We start from the raw sequence: 21,709 nt of genomic DNA on the forward strand, positions 1-21,709 counted from the left end.
TCCTAAAATTTATTTAATTTTGCCTTTATAAAATTTTAATATAATTTATACCATACAGTATGTGCCCTGTATTGTTTGGCTCTTTTCAATTAATATCACGTTTTTAAGATTCATCTTCTATGCGTCATGTAGCTATACTCCACCACCCCAGTTTTTCATTGTGTAGCATTTTATAATATGAATATACCATAACTTTTATTTACTCCACTCTCTATAGACACTTAGGTTGTTTCAGCTTGGAGCTATTATTCAATACTGCTATGAGCATTCTTAAATATGTATACTGGTGCACATGAGCATATGTTTTATGGGGACATATGACTCGGAGGGGAATTGCTGGGTCATAAATTATGCATATCTTCTGTTTTACAAGATGATGTCAATCTTTTCCATAGTAAAGTGCCAGTTTATGGTTCTACCAGCAGCCTATCAGAGTTCTTGGCACTCAGTATCATAGCAACACTTGTTGATGGCTCTCTAGTGAGTGTATAACAGTGTGGTTTCAGTTGCATTTTCCTGCTAATTAAAGAAGTTAAGCATTTTGGGGACTTGTTGTTTATTCAGTTTCTCTCTTGTGGAGTGCCTGTTCAAGTCGCCTAGTCACTTTTTATTGTGTTGTTTATTTTTGTCTTCTTTTTGATTTACAGATTTATGGGAATTCTTTACATAGTCTCTTGGTTAAATTCCTTGTTGGTTAAACTTATTGCAAAGTGTTCCCAATTTGAGCCTTGACTTTTCCCTCTTTTAGTGGGATGTTTTAATGAACAGATGTTCTTAATTTTAATGCAATCTTCTGTTTCAAACTTTTATTTACTGGCAAGTGTTTTGGTATCCTGTTTAAGAAATTTTTCCTGATAGAGGATTTGTAAAGATATTCTCCCATATTACCTATTAGAAGCTTTACTGTTTTGCTTTTCTCATTTGATTTATGATCTACCTGGAAATGATATCTGTATATAGTGTTAATATAAGAGTTTGTTAATTGGTCTTAAATGATTCATCTCTTTTGGTGATGTTGAGCTTCTGTATGTTTGGTTCTACATATCCTAAATTTGAGGTTAATCTAAGTGGCAAGTCTACCAAATATCTTAACAGAGTAATAATCTACCAGGTCCTTAAAATATAGAAAAGAATGTATAATAGATACTATATACAGCTATACATAAAATATATATTATGTATAATAGTATTTATATATGCAATACACATATATATACAAAAAATAAAAATAACAATTATCAAGAATGAGAAGATGTGCCCTTTACAAGGAGATGGAAAGATACGATGACGCAGGTTACAATGTTTTGAGAAAAGGCCAAAGATAGGAAATCTGAAGGACTGGTTATTGACAGAGAGGTCAGGAGTCTAACAGTTGGTAATTGTGGTGGATATCTATTGTTTTTCATGGTCAGAATGATAGGCCTCCTCTAAAAATCTTAATAGAATGTTTGCTTCATGAGACCAGGCACTGATGGTCTTGTTTTCCACATTTGGCATAGTATTAATACCTAGCACAGCAGAAGCACTCAATAAATATCTGTTGAATGAATAAATGAAATACTCTTTCTAAATCATAGTTCAAAAGAGAGCTATCATCTTTTCACAGACCACCTACACAGCCTTCATGATAATGTTAATGATAACTTTAGTTGCATGCTTACTTTGTGCTAGGCAAGATGCTAACTGATTGACATTTATCATCTCATTTACTCCTTGAAACTATCTCACAAGATAGGAACCATTATTACTGCCATTTAGAGATGAAGAAGCCAAAGGCATAAAATAGTTGAATAACTTGCATAAAGTATAGCTGGTAAGTGTGGCAGTTAGAATTTGAAACCAAATCATTGGACCTCAGAGTTGATGACTTTAATCTCTCCATTAAATTTCCAGTGATTGATCTAAGTATGGCCTTCTAATCCTGCCAGCTAAACCAGTAATAATAGCTAGTGATTATTGATGATTTACTTTGTGGCGAGTAATACATAAAATTATTTGTACATGTTTCATCTCTTTTAAATCATCACATGAAACCTGTTAAAGCAGACAGTATTATTATACCCATTTTACATGTAAGGAAACTGAGGTAAATGAGCTTAAAGAACTTTCCCAAATCATACAAGCTAGCAGGTAAGGAAGTCATATTTGGACCTTTTGCCTGCCATGCTATCTGCCTCTCCTAAGACCCTATATCCCTTTTCTCAGAAAGGAACACCTCAACAAGAGAAGCTCACCAGAGTCTTTTTCTGTTTTGAAGGACTTTTTAAACTTGAGTCTGTTCCTTTCTGGTGGGGGACACATGAGGCTCTGAGCCCATGACAGCCGTAACCCCCATGGCGTGGCTGACCCATCGCAGAAGCAGAGTGATGCTGACTGACAGAGAAAAGCACAAAAGAGAGAAAGATTGAGAATCCCAGTGTCTCTTTCACTCACACCCAGCTCTTTCTTTCGGAATGACAGCTTTCCAAAGAGCTATTCCCTTCACTCCTTCTTAGTCTAAGTTAGTTCAGTCTGGTTCTTGTCACTAGCTACCAGAATAGTCTTAGCTAAAACAGAAGGCGGTGGCACTCTCCCAAATGTATTAACATTTATGAAGAAGCATCAGAACACTTTAGAGTTTAACACACACTGTATTTCTTGACTTTCCATTTGATGAATGAATGAAGATGATGACTTTTATAAAAGTGCCCTCTGTGGGTTTATAAATGAATAATGCCTGGTCTTGTTTTGTCAAATGCTGCAACATCTTGTGTTCAACTTTCCAATGAAGGGGATGGCCTGATTTACACTCTTTTGAACTAAGCATTTTTTTCTACCTGCTGATCTAGTTTTTCAAAATGTGTACACTTTACAAGGGATAGCTCCTCTGGGGAACATGTTCTTAAGTCCTGGGCTCCCACAGGGAGGTTTTATGGTTGTATTTATTCATTGGGTTTTGAGACTATACTTTTTTTTTGCAGCTGCAGAGATTTTTTTTTTCCTTTTGGTTTATTTTTTAATTGAGGTATTGCTGCTTTACAATGTTGTGTTAGTTTCAGTGTTGTACAGTGGCATGAATCAGCTGTATATAAACACATATCCCCTCTCTCTTGGACCTCCCTCCCAACTACTCCCTCCAACCCACCCATCAGAGTCATAACAGAGCACCAAGCCAAGCTCCCTGTGCCCTACAGTGGGATCCCACTGGCCATCTGTTTTATACACGGCAGTGTACACATGTCAATCCCAATCCCCCAGTTCATTCCAATTCCCTCCCAACCCATGTTCACACAACAATTTCCACATCTGCGTCTCTATTCCTGCCCTGCAAGTGGGTTCATTTGTACCATTTTTCTAGATTCCACATTCCAGTATTAATAGACAATATTTGTTTTTCTCTTTCTGACTGCTCCACTCTGTATAACAGATACTCTAGGTCCATCCACATTTCTATAAATGACTCAATATTGTTCCTTTTATGGCTGAGTGATATTCCATTGTATATATGTGCCACATCTTCTTTATCCATTCATCTATCAATGAACATTTAGGTTGCTTCCATGTCCTGGCTGTAAATAATGCTGCAATGGACATTGGGGTACATGTGTCTTTTTGAATTATCATTTTCTCAGGGTGTTTGCCAAGCCATGGGATTTCTGGATCATATGTACTTTCTTTATAGCTCTCTGAGTCTCCAGCCTTGTTTACAAAATCAAAGGACTGGATTGCCAGAGATATTTAGGATCTTAGGGTCTCTTCCAGCTCTGAGCTTAGTGTTTGAAACTGAGTATAATGTTAACTCGTGAGATATTGGAGGTCATTTGCATCACTGGTTCTGGTATTGGCTTGAGTGAGATAACACCTGTCATTTCATAACGTGGAAGGGGACCTCTTCTTCTTAGTTCATCTCATGAATGTCTAGTGTCGCATTGTCAGACTCGTCTACGGGATGGGACACTAGTTCTTGGAATGTTCCTCCGTAAAGGATCTATTATTCAAAACCTGTATGTGTTATCTCCCTCAAGGATTCACAACTTCTAGTTTAAAGGCCCTGAGAATGTTTTCAGTACACAACCCTGTGAAACTTTCTTTACCCTAGGATTTTCCATACTTATTTGATCACAGATCATTTGTCTTTTTGAGAAAAATGCATATTGCTCGTTATATGTGGGAACCACAGATTTTATATCTTCTCTCTAGGTCTACTCTGTAGAGTAGATGTCACAATTGCCTTAATGTGACCGTATTTAAACTGCAATCATATTATCTTTAATTTCTCCACTTTTGGGGTGAAGCTTTTTGTGAATTGAAAGTCTGAAGTTTATGTGGAGATTATGATTTGGTATCATTACTAGTTACCAATGGGGCTTTCCTGGTGGCTCTGTGGTAAAGAATCCACCTGCCAATGCAGGAGATGCAAGTTCGATCCTTGGGTAGGGAAGATCCCCTGGAGAAGGAAATGGCAACCCATTCCAGCATTCTTGCCTGGGAAATCACATGGACCGAGGAACCTGGCAGGCTACAGTCCATGAGGTCACAAGAATTGGATATGACTTAGTGACTAACAGGTTAACCTTTTCCCTGAACTCTACATGGCCATAAGGAGTCCTTCCAATTGACCAGAAGAGGGAAGCAGAGGACCTGGGATGGTATCCGAGGTCCCAGTCCAGACTTGGGAACAAACCTAAGACAAGGCAGCAACCGTCCAGGAGTCTGTACTGAGAGGATCAGCTCCAACGCAAAGTGATCCATTCACATTTCAACCACACCATTGGCAGAGCATGGGGTCCCAGTGTTGGAAGCCATCACCTTTCATCATTATGCCTTTCTCAGAGTTTCTGTAGGGAACAGGTTTCCTTAAAGTTGGGGAGCACCAGGAGATCCATCAGGAAGAGACAGGTAGAGACAGCAGAAAACAGGCACGGCCAGGGAAGGAGGTCACAGCAACAATGCTCAGGACCTAGGGTTTCCTCACTGTTGTGTGTTTGTTCCCTCCAATCCCTATGAGCAGCCACTGCTCAGCTGGGCTCAGATGAGAGGAGTCACTTTCCAGGGCATTGGCCACAGTGGTCTTAGAATGGCAGCTCTGTCATCACCTGTGATGCTTGTTTGGGATGACATGGCATTCTTTTGGAGTGGTGTCAGCCTTGGGCACAAGGTTCTGAAAACCAAATCCACTCTTGTCCAAGTGATGCTCATTGCCTATGTGGTTCACAAGGAGGATATCATGCTCAGAGGACAGAGCGAGGCAATCACATAAATTTTTTATGGCATTGTGGCCTCAAACACTACTCTAGGCCATTGAGAAGCCAGGGTTCTTCTTGCCTAATTGAAAAGCAAAATTCAACATTAAAAGTAGACCAAGACTTCCTTGGTTTTTCCAGTAGTCATGTATGGATGTGAGAGTTGGCTCATAAAGAAGGCTGAGCGCCAAAGAATTGATGCTTTCGAACTGTGGTATTGGAGAAGACTCTTGAGAGTCTCTTGGACTGCAAGGAGATCAAACCAGTCCATCCTAAAGGATATCAGTCCTGAATATTCACTGGAGGGACTGATGCTGAAACTGAAGCTTCAATATTTTGGCCACCTGATGTGAAGAGGTGACTCAATAGAAAAGAGCCTGATGCTGGGACAGATTGAAGGCAGGAGGAGAAGGGGACGATGAGGATGAGGTGGTTGAATGGCATCACCGACTCAATGGACATGAGTTTGAGCAAGCTCTGGGAGATGGTGAAGGACAGGGAAGTCTGGCATGCTGCAGTCCATGGGGTCACAAAGAGTCAGACATGACTGAGTGACTAAATGACAACAACAACAACAAAGACCTCCTTGGCACATTTCCCTCTGTGTTTATACCTCTTTGGGCTTCTATATTTTAACTTTCTGATGGCAAGAAAAGATCAATCCAAGGAGAAGCATGTTAAGGAAAGGAGAGAGAAACAAATTTCTTCCAAAAGATCTGGAAGTGAGATATTGTAAGCTACTGAATATAAGCCTTCTTAGCACACCAGGGGTACAAAAAAGAAGTTTCCAATACATGTACACTCAAAAGAATGATGGGGCCAATAAAAATACCTATGAACTTGACTCATCCTCATTACCTTTTTATCACTCTCTTGCTTGGATATGTGGGTGGGAATTAATGGGGGGAGGGAAGTGAGGTAAGGAGAAAGGAGTGGGGAACATAGAGGAGACTATTTTCTTATTCCCCTTCTTTCCCCTCCCACCTGCCTCCTCCTCACCTTCCATCTACCCTATTCCCTCTTGTCAGAGCCCCTAGTTACAAATTTGAGAGTTCTGTGTTGAATGTCAGCACTCACACTGTGTTCTCTTGCATTTTCTGCTTCCTATCTCTTGGTGGTACTGGAAGAACGAGAGAGGGGTTTGGTGTTACTTGATGGTGTTGCTTCTCTTCCCCCTCCATGCAGGGAACCCAGAAATACCTGAACCCTGCTCTTTCAGTGTCCCTTCTGGCCATTAGTTTCCCAAGGGAGATCTCTGCAAGGCAAGGAAGAGCAACAAATGAGAATCAGTTGCTGAGCCAGCACCTGGTAATTCTTAATGAGGGGCTTTCTGATAAAAGACGGACGGAGCTTGAGCCTGTGGCTTAAGCCTCCAAGTCTGTGTTGGGGTCTTTTGTGCGTGTGTGCTTAATCGCTCAGTCGTGTCCTACTCTTTCTGACCATTTGGACCACAGTCTCCAAATCTTTGGCATATTGGTAGATAGAGAGCTCCAGGCCCAGAGAGGAGTATTAAATTCACATATCTTCCTAGCACAATGTTGAGGGAGAGATAAGAGATCTCAGGGCTGCACATTAAAGAGAGATAAGAAATAGAAAGTACAAAAGAACAGGGCATGAGTACTGACTTGTCAACATAGTGACCCTCCCTCCTAATAACTGGCTCTAATCAAAACCCGGGACAGAAAATAAGTTTATAGATATTCTTCCTTTGAGTTGGGGGAATTGATGAGAGCTACAGAGGGTGTAGTCAGAGGCAGAATTCCCTCATGCATAGAGAGGAAATTTCCCGTACAGCTTCTAACATCTGAAAAGAAGTCATTGCAGGTTTTTGACTTCTATGAAGAAGGCCAACATTTCCTGAATATCTATTATGCCCTACATTGGGCTAAGAAAGTTTCCCTGGACTATCTGTTGGGTTTCTTTAGTTGTAAGTAACAAAAGTAATTCTGATCTATGTTTTAAAGCTGAAGAGGAAAGTTGTCAGGAAATTTTTGTCCTAATTGTGTATTCTATGATATATATATATATATATAGAGAGAGAGAGAGAGAGAGTCAAATTACTGTCTTAAAGCCACATTGGATGCTTCATAAAATTGCATAAGATTGGGCAACCAGGCTCAGACATTCTGTAGTCAAAATCAATTTCAAAATCAAATAATCTCATCTTAGTCTAAGGGAGGACCCCTCAAGTCTGTTCCTGAGGCCTTTGAAATAACTTTAACAACTTTCTTGCTACCTGAATGACAAGATACTCTATGCCCAGCTTGTACATTTCCCTCTCAGGCCTGGAATCCAACATTCTCTAAGGAGCTCTGGTTCAATTTAATGAGAAATGATATTTAGAGGATATAATCTGGGGAACTAGCGGTCTCATTGTTAGTAGATTGTTTCTATGTCTTTTCAATGGGTGGATACAGAATACATATTTATGTAATATATATTATATTGTATACAATAAATAATATATGTTATATAACATATTTATATTAAATTAATACTAATTATAAATAAGTTATTCATTAAAATACATTATGAGCTGATACTGAGAGTTTCATTTGAATTCAGGACTACAGAGTTTTTATTTGGTGTTATCATCATCTTACATCCATATTTCTTTTCTCCCATATCTGAAATTTTACTTCTCAAGGATACCTATTAGGGACTGAATTGTGTCCCTCCCAAATTTATATGTTGAAGTCTCAATGTCAATGAGCCTGTATTTAGAGATAAGACCCATAGGGAGGTAATTAAGCTTAAAGAAGGTCATAAGAGTGGCACTTGTAAGAAAAGTAGGAGATAAAAGAGGGCGCGCTCTCTCCTTATGCACAGTTCAGTTCAGTTGCTCAGTCATGTCCGGCTCTTCATGACCCCATTCCCCATGAGCACACCAGGCTTCCATGTCCATCACCAACTCCTGGAGTTCACTCAAACTCATCTCCATTGAGTCGGTGATGCCATCCAACCATCTCATCCTCTGTCGTCCCCTTCTCCTCCTGCTTTCAATCTTTGCCAGCATCAAGGTGTTTGCTAATGAGTCAGTTTTTCACATCAGGCGGCCAAAGTATTGGCGTTTCAGCTTCAACATCAGTCCTTCCAATGAACACTCAGGACTGATCTCCTTTAGGGTGGACTGGTTGGATCTCCTTGCAGTCCAAGGGACTCTCAAGAGTCTTCTCCAACACCACAGTTCAAAAGCATCAATTCTTTGGTGCTCAGCTTTCTTTATAGTCCAACTCTCACATCCATACATGACCACTGGAAAAACCATAGCCTTGACTAGACGGACCTTTGTTGGCAAAGTAATGTCTCTACTTTTTAATATGCTATCTAGGTTGGTCATAACTTTCCTTCCAAGGAGTAAGCGTCTTTTAATTTCATGGCTGCAGTCAATATCTACAGTGATTTTGGAACCCCCCAAAATAAAGTCAGCCACTGTTTCCACTGTTTCCCCATCTACTTGCCATGAAGTGATGGGACCGGATGCCATGATCTTAGTTTTCTGAATGTTGAGCTTTAAGCCAACTTTTTCACTCTCCTCTTTCACTTTCATCAAGAGGCTCTTTAGTTCTTCTTCACTTTCTGCCATAAGGGTGGTGTCATCTGCATATCTGAGCTTATTGATATTTCTCCCGGCAATCTTGATTCCAGCTTGCACTTCATCCAGCCCAGCATTTCTCATAATGTACTCTGCATATAAGTTAAATAAGCTGGGTGACAAGACACAGTCATGACATACTCCTTTTCCTATTTGGAACCAGTCTGTTGTTCCATGTCCAGTTCTAACTGTTGCTTCCTGACCTGCATACAGATTTCTCAGGAGGCAGGTCAGGTGGTCTGGTATTCCCATCTCTTTCAGAATTTTCCACAGTTTATTGTGACCCACACAGTCAAAGGCTTTGGCATAGTCAATAAAGCAAAGGTAGATGTTTTTCTGGAACTCTCTTGCTTTATCGATGATCCAGCAGATGTTGGCAATTTGATCTCTGGTTTCTCTGCCTTTCCTAAAACCAGCTTGGACATCTGGAAGTTCACAGTTCACATACTGTTGAAGCCTGGCTTAGAGAATTTTGATCATTACTTTGCCAGCATATGAGATGAGTGCAACTGTGCAGTAGTTTAAGCATTCTTTGTCATTTTCTTTCTTTGACATTGGAATGAAAACTGACCTTTCAGTCCTGCGGCCACTGCTGAGTTTTCCAAATTTGCTGACATATTGAGTGCAGCACTTTCACAGCATCATCTTTCAGGATTTGAAATAGCTCAGCTGGAATTGTATCACCTCCACTAGCTTTGTTCATAGTGATTGTGCACAGAGGAAAGCCCATGTGTGGACACAGCAAGACGGCAGCTGTCCACAAGTCAGAAAGAGAGGCCTCATCATCATAATGGCGTCTTGACCTTGTACTAACAGCCTCTAGAACCTTGAGAAAATAAACTTCTGTTAAGCTACCCAGTCTATGGTATTTGTTAAGGCAGTCTTAGCAGACTAATGCAGTAGTATAATTACTTTGTTGCTTTTCCCACAATGCACACACAGTAACAGCATTGCTGCCACTAATAATACAATTATCGTAAATAGTTTAAAATTTTTTATGTAATTTTTTTTGTTCTTAGATTATATACAACTAGAGATAAACACTTTGCCACAGTGGTAATTTGTGTCTTCTCTCTGCTTACTTTTATGTTTCTCTTTCTTCTTTGTGGTTTATAATTTATCACAATGTGTGTAGTTTTGCATGTATGTGTGTGTGTGTATTCCCACTGAAGACTTAATGTGCTTCTTGAATTTAAGGTTTATGTTTTTTAATAATTCTGAAAATTGCACAGAAATGTTTTTCTTCAAATATTTATTCTCTGTCATTTTCTTTAACATTTTCTTTTGGAACTACAGCTAATTGCTCTCAGTCTGCTCTTGACTCTTTAAGTCTTTTTCATATTTTCTATTCCTTTAACACTTTGTTACATTCTGCTTGATTTTCTTAGATTTACCTTCCACTCCACAGTTGCTTCTTCAGTTGTCTTTAAATCTGCTGTTTAATTTTTCCTTTGAATTTTAATTTAAGTTACTGATTTTTCTTTTATAGAAGTTCTTTTAAAATCTACCTCCTTTTATTTCTTAATCTTTTAAAAAATATTCATTGTGTAGTCTCTTCAGTTTGCATTATTTCACATTTGCAAGGTTGCTTAATCTACTATTGTCGAGTCTACTGACTTTCCTAAATTGTGGCTAGCTTTGCCACACATTAATTTTTTATCATAAGCTGATGTTTAGTGAGGGATATTTCCCCTTTGGGAGCTTTCATTGTGCTCTAGATCAGAGGCTGTTAAGTTTTTTATACAAAAAGCCAGGTAGTAAATATTCTGGGGCTTCCTTTGTGGCTCAGCAGAAAGAATCCACCTGGCAGTGCAGGAGACGCAGGTTTGATCCCTGGATCAGGAAAATCCCCTGGAGAAGGAAATGGCAACCCACTCCAGTATTCTTGCTTGGGGAAATCTCATAGACAGAGGAGCCTGGCAGGTTACAGTCCATGGGGTCGCAAAGGAGTTGAACATGACTCAATGTCTAAACTGACACCACTACTATTATCTATTATTTCTCCATGTTGAAGGAAGGAAGAGATCCAAGTTAGCGTATTCTTCCAAGTTGCCAGGGAAACTCTTAATCAGAAAAATTGTTGAATTACTGGAAAAAAAAGGACATCCCACGCTACATTATTTTCTGATTTCAAGTTATACTTGAATTTCTAAAATGAAAGTTTCTTGGTTGTGAAGGATGAGTCATTTAATATACATTTGCATTTTAGATGGGCTTTCCTAGTAGCTCAGCTAGTAAGGAATCTGTCTGCAATGCAGGAGACCCTGGTTCAATTTCTGGGTTGGAAAGATCCGATGGAGAAGGGATAGGCTACCCACTCCAGCATTCTTGGGCTTCCCTAATGGCTCAGCTGGTAAAGAATCTGCCTTCAATGCAGGAGTCCTGGGTTCAATCCCTGGGTTGGAAGACCCCCTGGAGAAGGGAGCAGTTACCCACTCCAGTATTCTGGCCTGGAGAATTCCATGGACTGTACATGGTCCATGGGGTCACAAAGTTGTCTCAGTTCTATTAAAAAATTGGATAACTTTCTATATTTATATTTTTAAAAACTTGATTGGATGGTTATCTTTTATACTTCACATCCAAAATAAATAAGTCTTGGATTTAAAAAATCAATACTGCTTTTTAAAAAATATATTTATTTTTATTTGAAGGACAATTGCTTTACAATATTGTGTTGGTTTCTGCTATATGTCAACATGAATCAGCCATAGATATACATATGTCCCCTCCCTCTTAAACTTCCCTCCCACCTCAAATTCTGCTTTTTTTGTTTTTGCATTAATTATTTTGCTTGTTATCTTTATTTTTCCTTCTCCTTTTAAAAGGATTTTTTATCCTTATTCTAACTTCTTGAATTGAATCAATAATGCAATTATTTTCATTCTTTCTTCAATAATGAGGAAACTTAAAAGTTATCAATTTTTGCATTGGCTGCATCCAATTTCCTAACTTTGATACATAGTGTGTAGGTATTCCTCTCTAAAGGAATGTTCTTTTCCCAGATCCTGACATGGCAAATTCTTCCTGACATTCAGAGCTCAGCTTAAATGCCATCTCAGAGGGGTTTTCCCAGCCAAAAGTACTACCATCCTCCCCACCCCCATGCCAGGCACTCCCAGTCATATCATTCCGTTTCCTTGTGTTAAAGCAAGTGTCAGCCCTGATATTTTCTTGTTTTGTTGGTGTACTTCTTTATCAGCTATCTTCCCCTACTCTGGTAAAATATAAGCCCATGAGAACAGAGTTGTCTCCTCAGTGCTGTGTATCCTGCTATGAGACAATGTCTAGCATCTAATAGGTGATCACTAAGTGTTAACTGGGGCTTCCCTGGTGACTCAGATGGTAAAGAATCTGCCTGTAATGTAGGAGACCTGGGCTTGATCCATGGGTTGGGAAGATCCCCTGGGGAAGGAAATGGCTACCCACTCCAGTATGCTGGCCTGGAGAATTCCAGGGACAGAAGAGTCTGGCAGGCTACAGTCCATGGGGTCACAAAGAATTGAACACAACCCAGCGACTTTCACTTTCAAGTGTTCATTACATGAGTGCACGAAAAATATTCTCATTTCATTATTTTAAAAATAGCATAATGTCATGTTATGTCAGTTATACCTCAATTTGACTTTTTATTTAAAAATTAATAAATAAAAATAGCCTATATGTGTCACTTTCATTTCACTTTGTCATAATAACTATTGGGGAGTTTGCCCTTCACCTCAAGTGGATGTTTTATTTGTTTGTTTAATTTCTATTTTACCACTTTCTGATATGATAAAATGGCTCATATAAATTTTATGCTTTGAAACTTATTGAGTTCATCTTTGTGTCTTATTTATGATCACTCTTTGTAAATGTTCCACAGAAGCTTATAAAGATGTCATATTTTCTCTTTGTAAAAGAAAAATTCTATCTATGATTCAGATTTTTTTTCTATGTTTTTGACAACTTTTGTTTATTTCAGCTGTCAAAATTTGAGATATGTGTGTTTAAAAGTCTCCTACAAATACTGTATTTCAAGTATTTTTCCCCTTATGTTTCTAGCATACTTTGTTATTGTTATAGAAAGCTTTCAGTGATGAGATCTTTAGTGTAGAATGTACCTTTGTTGAGTATAAAATGTTATTCTTTGACTCATTTGATGCTTTTTGACATGAATCCTATTTGTCTGAAACAAGCTACTCGGTTTTTTTTCTGAAGACAGAATCTGAGAACCTCTGATGGCTCCAGGAGCTCCTTTCCTGATGTATAGCAAAAGATAAAAACAAAGCCTTAAGGACCGTCTGAACTCCAAGGGGAATTAATGCACTATGTTTCAAACTGCTATCATGTAGGAAAAAAGGATATATTGGTGAATCCTGCAGGAATGCTGAAATCGCAGTTTTTCTAGGGCCAGAAATTGCATACCTGTCAGCTAGCTTAGAAATGTCCTGTGGTGTTCAGACATCAAGACTCTTCCCAGGTGGTTACACCCTGAACGGTGTAATTGACCCTCTTGGAAGCTGTCCCTGGTGCATACTGTGATTTAAGATAGCCGGATTCCTAACATAGCTGAGAGAGCAGGGTGAGGGGCAAGGTGTAGGAAGGCCTGGCTCCTGGGTGTCTGGGCAAGAAGTTCTGTTTCTCTTAGACTCCCCTGTTTCATTTGATTGGCAGGAGTCCCAGGCATCCTCATCCGCTCCCACTTTCCTAGTCCTGAAACTGAGTTACAGCCGTGGAAGATGCTTAAGAAAGTTCATGATGCTCTTAAAACGGGGTGGAGCCCTGAGAAGTCATCATTCTCCATGAAAGAAACCCCAAATAACATTCAGATTGGGCCTTAATGGCAACTGGATATGGCAGCAAAATAAGAAGCAAGCAATGATGCAGTAGCCGAACCCTTGTTGAACGGCGGGACTCCGGTGTGTCATTTGATATCACTGTTCCTGGCTTGCCATGGTCACTTCTCATTTTGTGAAAATGGCCTGAGCAGGGCAGGGAGCCCCTCACTTTTTCAAGAGCCATCTGCAAATGGATGAGAAAAATACGCTAGTTTGTGAAGTGCTGAGAGCTCTTTAGAAGAAAATTACAGCTTTTTTTTTGTTTTTTTAAAGACAGAAAGAGTCCAACTGAGTTGTAGTGGAAACTGGGATTTGCCATCAGGTGCCCCTTCCCTTTCAGTGGATGGCTGGCTGGCTGCTGGAGATGCTATTGGCTGGTCACCCTCTCTTGCACCCCTGCAATGAGTCTCCCCACTCAGGAGAGCCCCTTTCTGGGGTTAGCTCACAACCAGTGACTGATCAGTAGCAAGTGTAAAGCTCCTGTCACTTTGCTCCAACTCAGGAAACCCTGCAGGTCAATCCGAATCTGAAACTCCCTTGAGTCTTCGGACGCCTTCCCTGTGATGCTTTTAGGGGAAGCCCCAATACACGAGCCTTGTAAAGTAGTAAGAATGATTTACCTCTTCCATGTTCTTCCTCCAGAAACTGAAGCACATCTTCAGTAAGGCATACCACTTTAAGGAAATGCCACTTTTTAAAATGTGGATTTTTTTTTTAAAGAGTTAAATTGGAGGAAATTTTAACAACAGCTAACATTAATTTGCCTGCCAATGCAGGAGACATAAGAGATGTGGCTTCGATTGTTGGGTTGGGAAGATCCCCTGGAGGAGGGCATGGCAACCCACTCCAGTGTTCTTGCCTGAAGAATCCCATGGACAGAGGAGCTTGGTGTGGGCTACATACAGTCCATAGGGTTGAAAAGAGTCATACACTACTAAAGCAACTTTGCACACACGTTGGTTTAACACTTAATAGTAGTAGTTTAGTTGCTAAGTCGTGTCCAACTCTTGCACTTAATATGCACTCACTAAGTATTTTATGTCCATTAACTCATTTGATTTTTAGAACAGTCTTCTGAGGTAAAGCCTCATATTAGCTTCATTTTATAGCTGTGAAAAACTAAGCTTGGAAAGGTTCAGCGATTTGCCCAAGTTCACATCTACGGCGTGGTGAGGTAAGATCTGAAACTCTGTTCTCTTTGACTCTAAAACCTGGCAATTGAACAACCACACAATATCACCTCTTAGAACTATGTTACAGCATGCTTCCCTGTAACTCCTATAAATAATGAATTCTTTTATGGCACTGACAAAAGAATTGGATTTGGGAGAAAAAAATGAGGGTGCATATATTTTCTAGAAGAAAAAAAAGGGGGATACTAGGTACTGCATAAATATTAAATCCTTCCTCTTGATCTATTTTCTTCCATGTCTGTGAAAGGAACTGGAAATAGAAGCACTTTTCCAATATACAATTCATCAGGAATTTATAAAATATTCAAGACAGTAGTGTCCACAGAATGGGGCATCTTTAAAATAGTCCTTATCTGTTGCCTGAGAGGTAGGGGACTATCTATCATTTCAATGACCTCTGGTTTATGCAGATAGTGTTAAGCAAAATAACTTTTAGGACATTTTAAAAAATCTCTTCAAAAGAGAGTTAATCCTGTCAAGGCTATTTTCAATGTTTCCATCCTTCCTGCCTGAGTGTTTCATGTGCTGGGTTCCTGCATCCTAGCCGTACCCACTGTGGACTATGCCCTGTGAAGTCATGAAGCCCTGCTCACTTGAGCAGCTTTTCTATGCTCTGAAGAGATCCAGCTCCCAGTCTTCAGTGAGCAGAGGCAAATTTGCATTTCTACAAGGGGACTAAGACCCTCAGATACCAAGCACCACGAATATCAAGTACCACAGCATCTCTTTCTTTTCTTTTAAAAAAAATATTTTGGCCACAGGGCCCAGCTTGTGGAATCTTATTAACAGTTCCCCAACCAGGGATTGGCCCATGACCTCTGCAGTGAAAGCACAGAGTCCTAACTACCAGACCATCAGGGAATTCCCAGCATCTCTTTCCAAATTCCTTTCCATCCTTGCTGGGAATTTAAGTATCACCCAAAGCACTGGTTGGGCAGCATTTCAAAGAGTTTTCAACCACAATGAAGCCCTCATGGGCCCCATCAGTCACTGCAGGCCAGATCCCAGTCTTGGGCACATCATTTGTGGCTGCCTGACTGGCTGAGAAAGAACAGAACCAAACTCTCTTTCAGGTCAGGGGCCACATTCTTATACCAGATCGTCTGAGCTGGTGCTGGACCGGTGTTCACCTCCTCACCCAACACTGCAAGCCAAGCACCTGAGCCATTCTTCCCTCTGTGCATGCTCACAGCCCCTGGCCATGCCCTGGAGCCCTCCAGGTCTCTCCCCTGTGGTTTGAGCAGCCTGCCAGGTATGCTGGATTTGTCCATTCCCACCGGGAACTATGGGCTTCCCAGGTGGTTCAGTGGTAAAGAATCTGCCTGCCAATGCAGGAGATGCAGGTTCAATCCCTGAGTCAGGAAGATCCCCTGAAGAAGGAAATGGCAACCCACTCCAGTATTCTTGCCTGGAGAATTCCATGGACAGAGAAGCCTGGTGGGCTACAGTCCATTGGGTCGCAAAGGACTTGGGCACGACTGAGTAACTAAACAACAACAATGGAGAACTACAAGCAAGGATGCTGTGATATGCTAACAAAAGATGCTCAGCAGAAGTCACAGAAGATGCTGTGCCAGGAACTGGCCACAAGGGACTGCAAGTGCTGGCCTCACTTGAGAGAGTTTTCTGGGCGGAGCTCTGACTGGGGAACCTTCGGGTCATTGTGATTCAGTTTATAATAGTGGCAGCGCTCACTTTTATTGAGTATTGACGATGTGCCTGGCAGACTTCTGAGTGCTTCATCTACATGATGTCACCTAATCTTCCCAAGAACACTGTGAAATAAGACCAATATTATCTTTGTTTTATGGATAAGGAAACCGAAGTTTAGAGAGGTATATTGCCCAAGGTCACAGACAGGGGCTGAGCCAGGATTCACATTGGTCTGTCTTGCTGTGGTGTCCACCATCAACCTATGCTACACTGTGGCAGCTGTGGCAGCAGCTCATGGGCTTGGCTGTGTTTAGCCTGCGAGGGTTTTGAAAGACATTTAAAATGTGAGCCAATATTTTAAATGTGAGAGATTTCACTTATAAGCACATACAAAATTCTACTATCTTTTAAAAAAAATGTGTCTGTCTGGCATCCTTGGTCTCTCAGTCCAAAGGCTCCCATCTACCAGAGGTGAGTATTATTAATAACTGCCTTGTTAGATGGAGGCTGTGCTCCCAGTTTCTGTAGAACCTGGTCCAGCAGCCTAGTTCGGTTCACCTGTGTGCCTCCCAAGTGCTCTTGAATTGCCCAGTGCTGTGAGACAGCCCCCTAGTCCTTGGTATGGGGGTGGTAGGTTTATCCCTGACCTTGTACTGCCTTGGAAACAATTTGGGGCTAACACTCCTGTCCTCAGTTGGTTTGGAATAAAGAACACAGATGTAGGCTGGTGATGGTATGAAGCAACATGGCAGGTTACTAGTTTAGAGTTAACTTCAGTCAGTTTATCTCCAGGGCAGATGGAAGGATGAGAGGGTGGCTTGGAAAGTTCTGGAAAGTAACTGGATCTGAAATTTACTCAAGGTTGTGCCACAGGCTAGTTGTGAAAGCCAGGTTGAGTCACTTTTCTCTGTACCTATAAAAGGGACAGATTGAAGTTGATAAGCTGTAAGACAGGGATCAGCTCTGAAACTCTGCTACTGCTGGTAAGTCATATTTTCACATGATAGGACTGACTTTGACAGCATCTCTTAAGGAGGGGACAAATCTTTGTAAATTTCCTTCAGTGGGTACAATTGAAGGGTAGTAAACAACTCTGGCTGGCTCAGCTGAAGAGCCAAGGAGAGGCCATAGACTGAGCCCAGTGAAAAAGGGTGTGGCCTGAGTCTCTGGAACGTTTTGGATATGAGAGCTTTTCTTTATTTTAGCTCAGGGTGAGGTTGGGGCTTGGTTCTTTATTTAGAAAACCATGACAGTCATCACTGAAAACAGTCCTTGCCAGAACAAACATCTCACCCCAAACAATATCACTGGGAAATATAACTATGTTAATAGATGGAATTTCACAATCTTTCAGAGCATTCAGAGGAACTCACAAGAGCGGTACCATTTTCTACTCTCTCTTTTAAAGCACACACATTATCACAGCAAAGTAAACCTGTTTTTCAAATTAGGGTAGCCATGAAAATAAATAGTTATGTAACAGATTGCACTAAAAGAATGAAAGATAAGCCAAGAGATCAGGCATGAGTCCGAGAAAAAAAAAACCCTCATAATACATTTCTCTTGTACACTTTTTTGTACTTCTGGAGTCTTGTAATTCCCTCTGGCCCATTGGCATCTTTCAATGTAAGTCTCACTGGCTTCTCAGAGTTAGCCCTATTTTCTCTCTGGCAAAGGTGGTGTGTACAACCTGAAATTCAGCTGCTTATCTGAGAACTTGATCTCAGGTGTGACTTCCCAGTATCCCCCAAACTTGGGCAGGTTTGAGGGTAGATGTGGGGGACCTACAGGAGAGGTGTGGCCTCTTACATGAACCAGACACCAACTGAGGCTCTCTGAGACCTCTGAGGAGGCCAACTTGACTGGGACTGAGACTCCTGGCTTGACTTTATAGAACCTTGCCTCTATATCCAGGGCCAGTTGACTTCCCCACTTGTGCTGGGGCCCATCACTTAATAGAATGAAAATTTTGATCCCATAGGTCTAAAGGTACGGGAAGAAAGAGAGAGCCTGTGTTTCTAACAGGCTTCCTAGTGATGCTCATGCTGCTGGTCCACGGACTGTACTTGAGCTGCAAGGTCTTACATGGGTGGTTCTCAGAGTGTGCTACCAGGAAGACCAGCAGCAACAGCACCCATAGGAACTTGTTAGAAATGCACACTCTTTTTTTTTTTTGAAATTCTTTTTCTTTTTTAATTACAAAAGTATGATAACACATTGAGAAGAGACTTGGAAAATACAGCACAAAGTTACATAGAGTTCCACTATATATTACAATTATCTTTTTAAGTAGATAGATGAAGATTTTTAGTTGGAGTTTCAATATCAAATTCTCAAAAATTAATAGAATGAATATACGCAGAAGTAGAAAGCTATAGAGACCTGGAAAGCACTATGAACCAATTCAACATAATTAAGATTTACACAATTTTCACACAACAGCAGGGTCCGAATTCTATTCAAGTTCCCATAGATCGTAAACCAGGAGACAGGGGAACATAGCCAGGGGCGTAAAACAAGGGGAAAACATTTCAACCACCGTGCAGGCCTTAATATTAGCTCTGAAGTGGAGTTTTGGAAGTGAGGTCCAACAGGGTGGGGGGCTGTGCACCCCCACTTAGTCCCGCTTCCCTGGGGCAGGTTTGTTGGTGGTGGTTCAGTTGCTAAGTCGTGTCTGACTCTTCATGACCCCGTGGACTGCAGCCCACCAGGCCCCCCCGTCCGTGGAATTTCCCAGGCAAGCACACTGGAGTGGGCTGCCAGTTCCCTCTCCGGGGGACCTTCCTGACCCAGGGATCAACCGCAGATCTCCGACTTTGCAAGCGGACTCTGCGGACTGAGCCACCAAGGAAGCCTCGGGGCAGGTTTGGGGCAATTCAAAACCTCCCTCTCCCCCAGGAGCCCTTGCTGCCCTCTGCCCCCCAGAGAGGGGGCAATGGGCACAGGCCTGGGGAGGATTAGGGTCCGATGGGGCCCCGGCACCTCTGAGGGTCTACACTCACCCACCAGTGACCCCACCCCCTCCCTCACCCCGCCCCAAGCCCAGTGACCCCACCCCGCCCCGCCCCAAGCCCGAAGGAGCCTACTGCTGAATAGCAAACGAAAACCACCACTCACAGGTCGAGGGTGAGACTGTGGAAGAAAGCAGAGAGCCTCTTCCAGCTTTTTTGAACCAGAGGCCTGAAATGCACACTCTTAAGCCCCACCCCTGATCTCCTGAATCAGAAACTGGGTATATGACCCAGCAATCTGTATTTTAACAAATACTTTAGGTTATTTTGGGTTTCCCTGGTGGCTCAGTTGTAAAGAATTAGCCTGCAATGCAGAAGACACAGGAGATGTGGGTTCAATCCCTGGGTGGGAAAGGGAACCTAGAGGAGGGCATGGCAGCCCTCTCCAGTATCCTTGCCTGGGAAATCCCATGGACAGAGAAGGCTGGTGGGCTATAGTCCATAGGGTCACAAAAAGTCGGACATGACTGAAGTGACTCAGCATGCATGCTAGGTGATTTTGATGCATGCTAAAGTTTGAAAAAACACTGTCTATACCATGGGTATATGTTGAATTGTGTCCCTCCCCAAAGATATATGGAAGTTTTAATCTTTAGTACCTGTGAATGTGACCTTATTCAGAAATAGGATCTTTGTAGATTCTATCAAGTTAAGATGAAGTCATTAGCATGAGCCCTAATTCAATACGATAGCGTACTAGTAAGAATATGACCTTATAAGAAACAGATGCAGAGGGAGAAGATGGCCATGTAACAAAGGTAGCAGAGATGGGAGTGATCCATCTATAAGCCAAAGAATGCCAAAAATGCCAGGAAAAAGCAGAAGCTATAAGAAGTATTCTTGCCTACATGTTTTACAGGTAGTGAAGCCCTGCCAACACCTTGATTTTGAAATTCCAGCCTCCCCAACTGTGAGAATATAAATTTCTATTATTTAAGCTATCTGGTTTGTGGTAGCTTGTTACGGCAGCCCAAGGAAACTCCAACAACTGTGAAAGGCTTTCCCTGCTCTGATGGAATAGCAGGTGTTGACAGGGCCTTGATGCAAGAGTTTGACTGATAGGTAGAAGAATACAGAGAAAGAAGTAGAAGAAAGTAAAAAGCAAACAGGAAGCAGTTATAATATACGGTCAGAGGTATGTGTGGTATTGATTTTTTTTAAGATATTTGTAAGTTAATTTAACAAACATTTATTGAGGCCCTGGGAACATGACAGTGCTCAAGAAAAGATCTTTTTCCTTAAGAAACACCGTGAGAAAATAGACACTTACCTTTCAAGGTACATGCTACTCTAAGGGGAAGTACAGAGAACTATGGGAGCAAGGCGGCCATAGACAGTTGTTCAGATTGTACACTATGCAATGTATCTCTGATGTCAGTGGTCTTCCTTAGGGTCCTATGGTTCATAACTGCTCAATTGAATGTGGTTACTGCATTGGAAAGATATAAGAAAGACATTTAATTCATTCTTGAAGAGGAATAAAAGTTTCCCTAGGGAAGTAGGATCTAAATTGAGACCTGAGGAGTGAGCAGAAATTAGTCAGGTGAAGGAGGATGAGTGTGGGGGATTAGAAAGGAAAGTATTTAGAAAAAGAAAAGAGCATATGCCAGAGCGAAGGATAGTCCGAGTATCTGTGAGATGCAAGTCCAGTCAAGGACTCTGTAGGGAAGAAGTTAACTATTAATTAAGGGGATCATCCTCTTTCATTAGAGCCTAGAGCCCTCCAGGTAAGTTCTATTTTGTAGCAAGGCTTTCTTTGGTGACTCAAGTATCCCCCAAGGTAATTAAATCTGGTAAGTCTTGGTCATAAAACTGATGCAATTTGCTTGTAATAAAATAGATTAGATATGGAATGGGAGAGGAGAAGAGAAAAGAGGGTAGGGTAAGATAGAATAGGATAAGAGTTAATAGGATAAGAGTCAATGCTGTGTTCAAAGTGTTCGTGTATGTGGACTGAAAAACTGTAACCTCAACTTTCTTTTCTGGCCAGAAGTTGTATCCTTTTTTGCTCCAGTGAGGGTCAGGAACTGACGAGGCCATATTGAAGCTGGCTTGTGTTTTTACTGTATCCTGTTGGAAACCTGAGACTGTGCAAAGTCCATTCATATAGAGAGAAAGAACTCGCTCAAGTTCTACCCTTGGATCTAGAAAACTAGTCCTCCCCTTGGTGCTAAGGGTGACTTTCTAATTGCATAGTCCAAGCTGAGGGCTTGAC

Source organism: Giraffa tippelskirchi, chromosome 5 (assembly GCF_054371585.1).
Source record: "Giraffa tippelskirchi isolate mGirTip1 chromosome 5, T2T-mGirTip1v1.2.pri, whole genome shotgun sequence".
NCBI classification, from domain to species: Eukaryota; Metazoa; Chordata; class Mammalia; order Artiodactyla; family Giraffidae; genus Giraffa; species Giraffa tippelskirchi.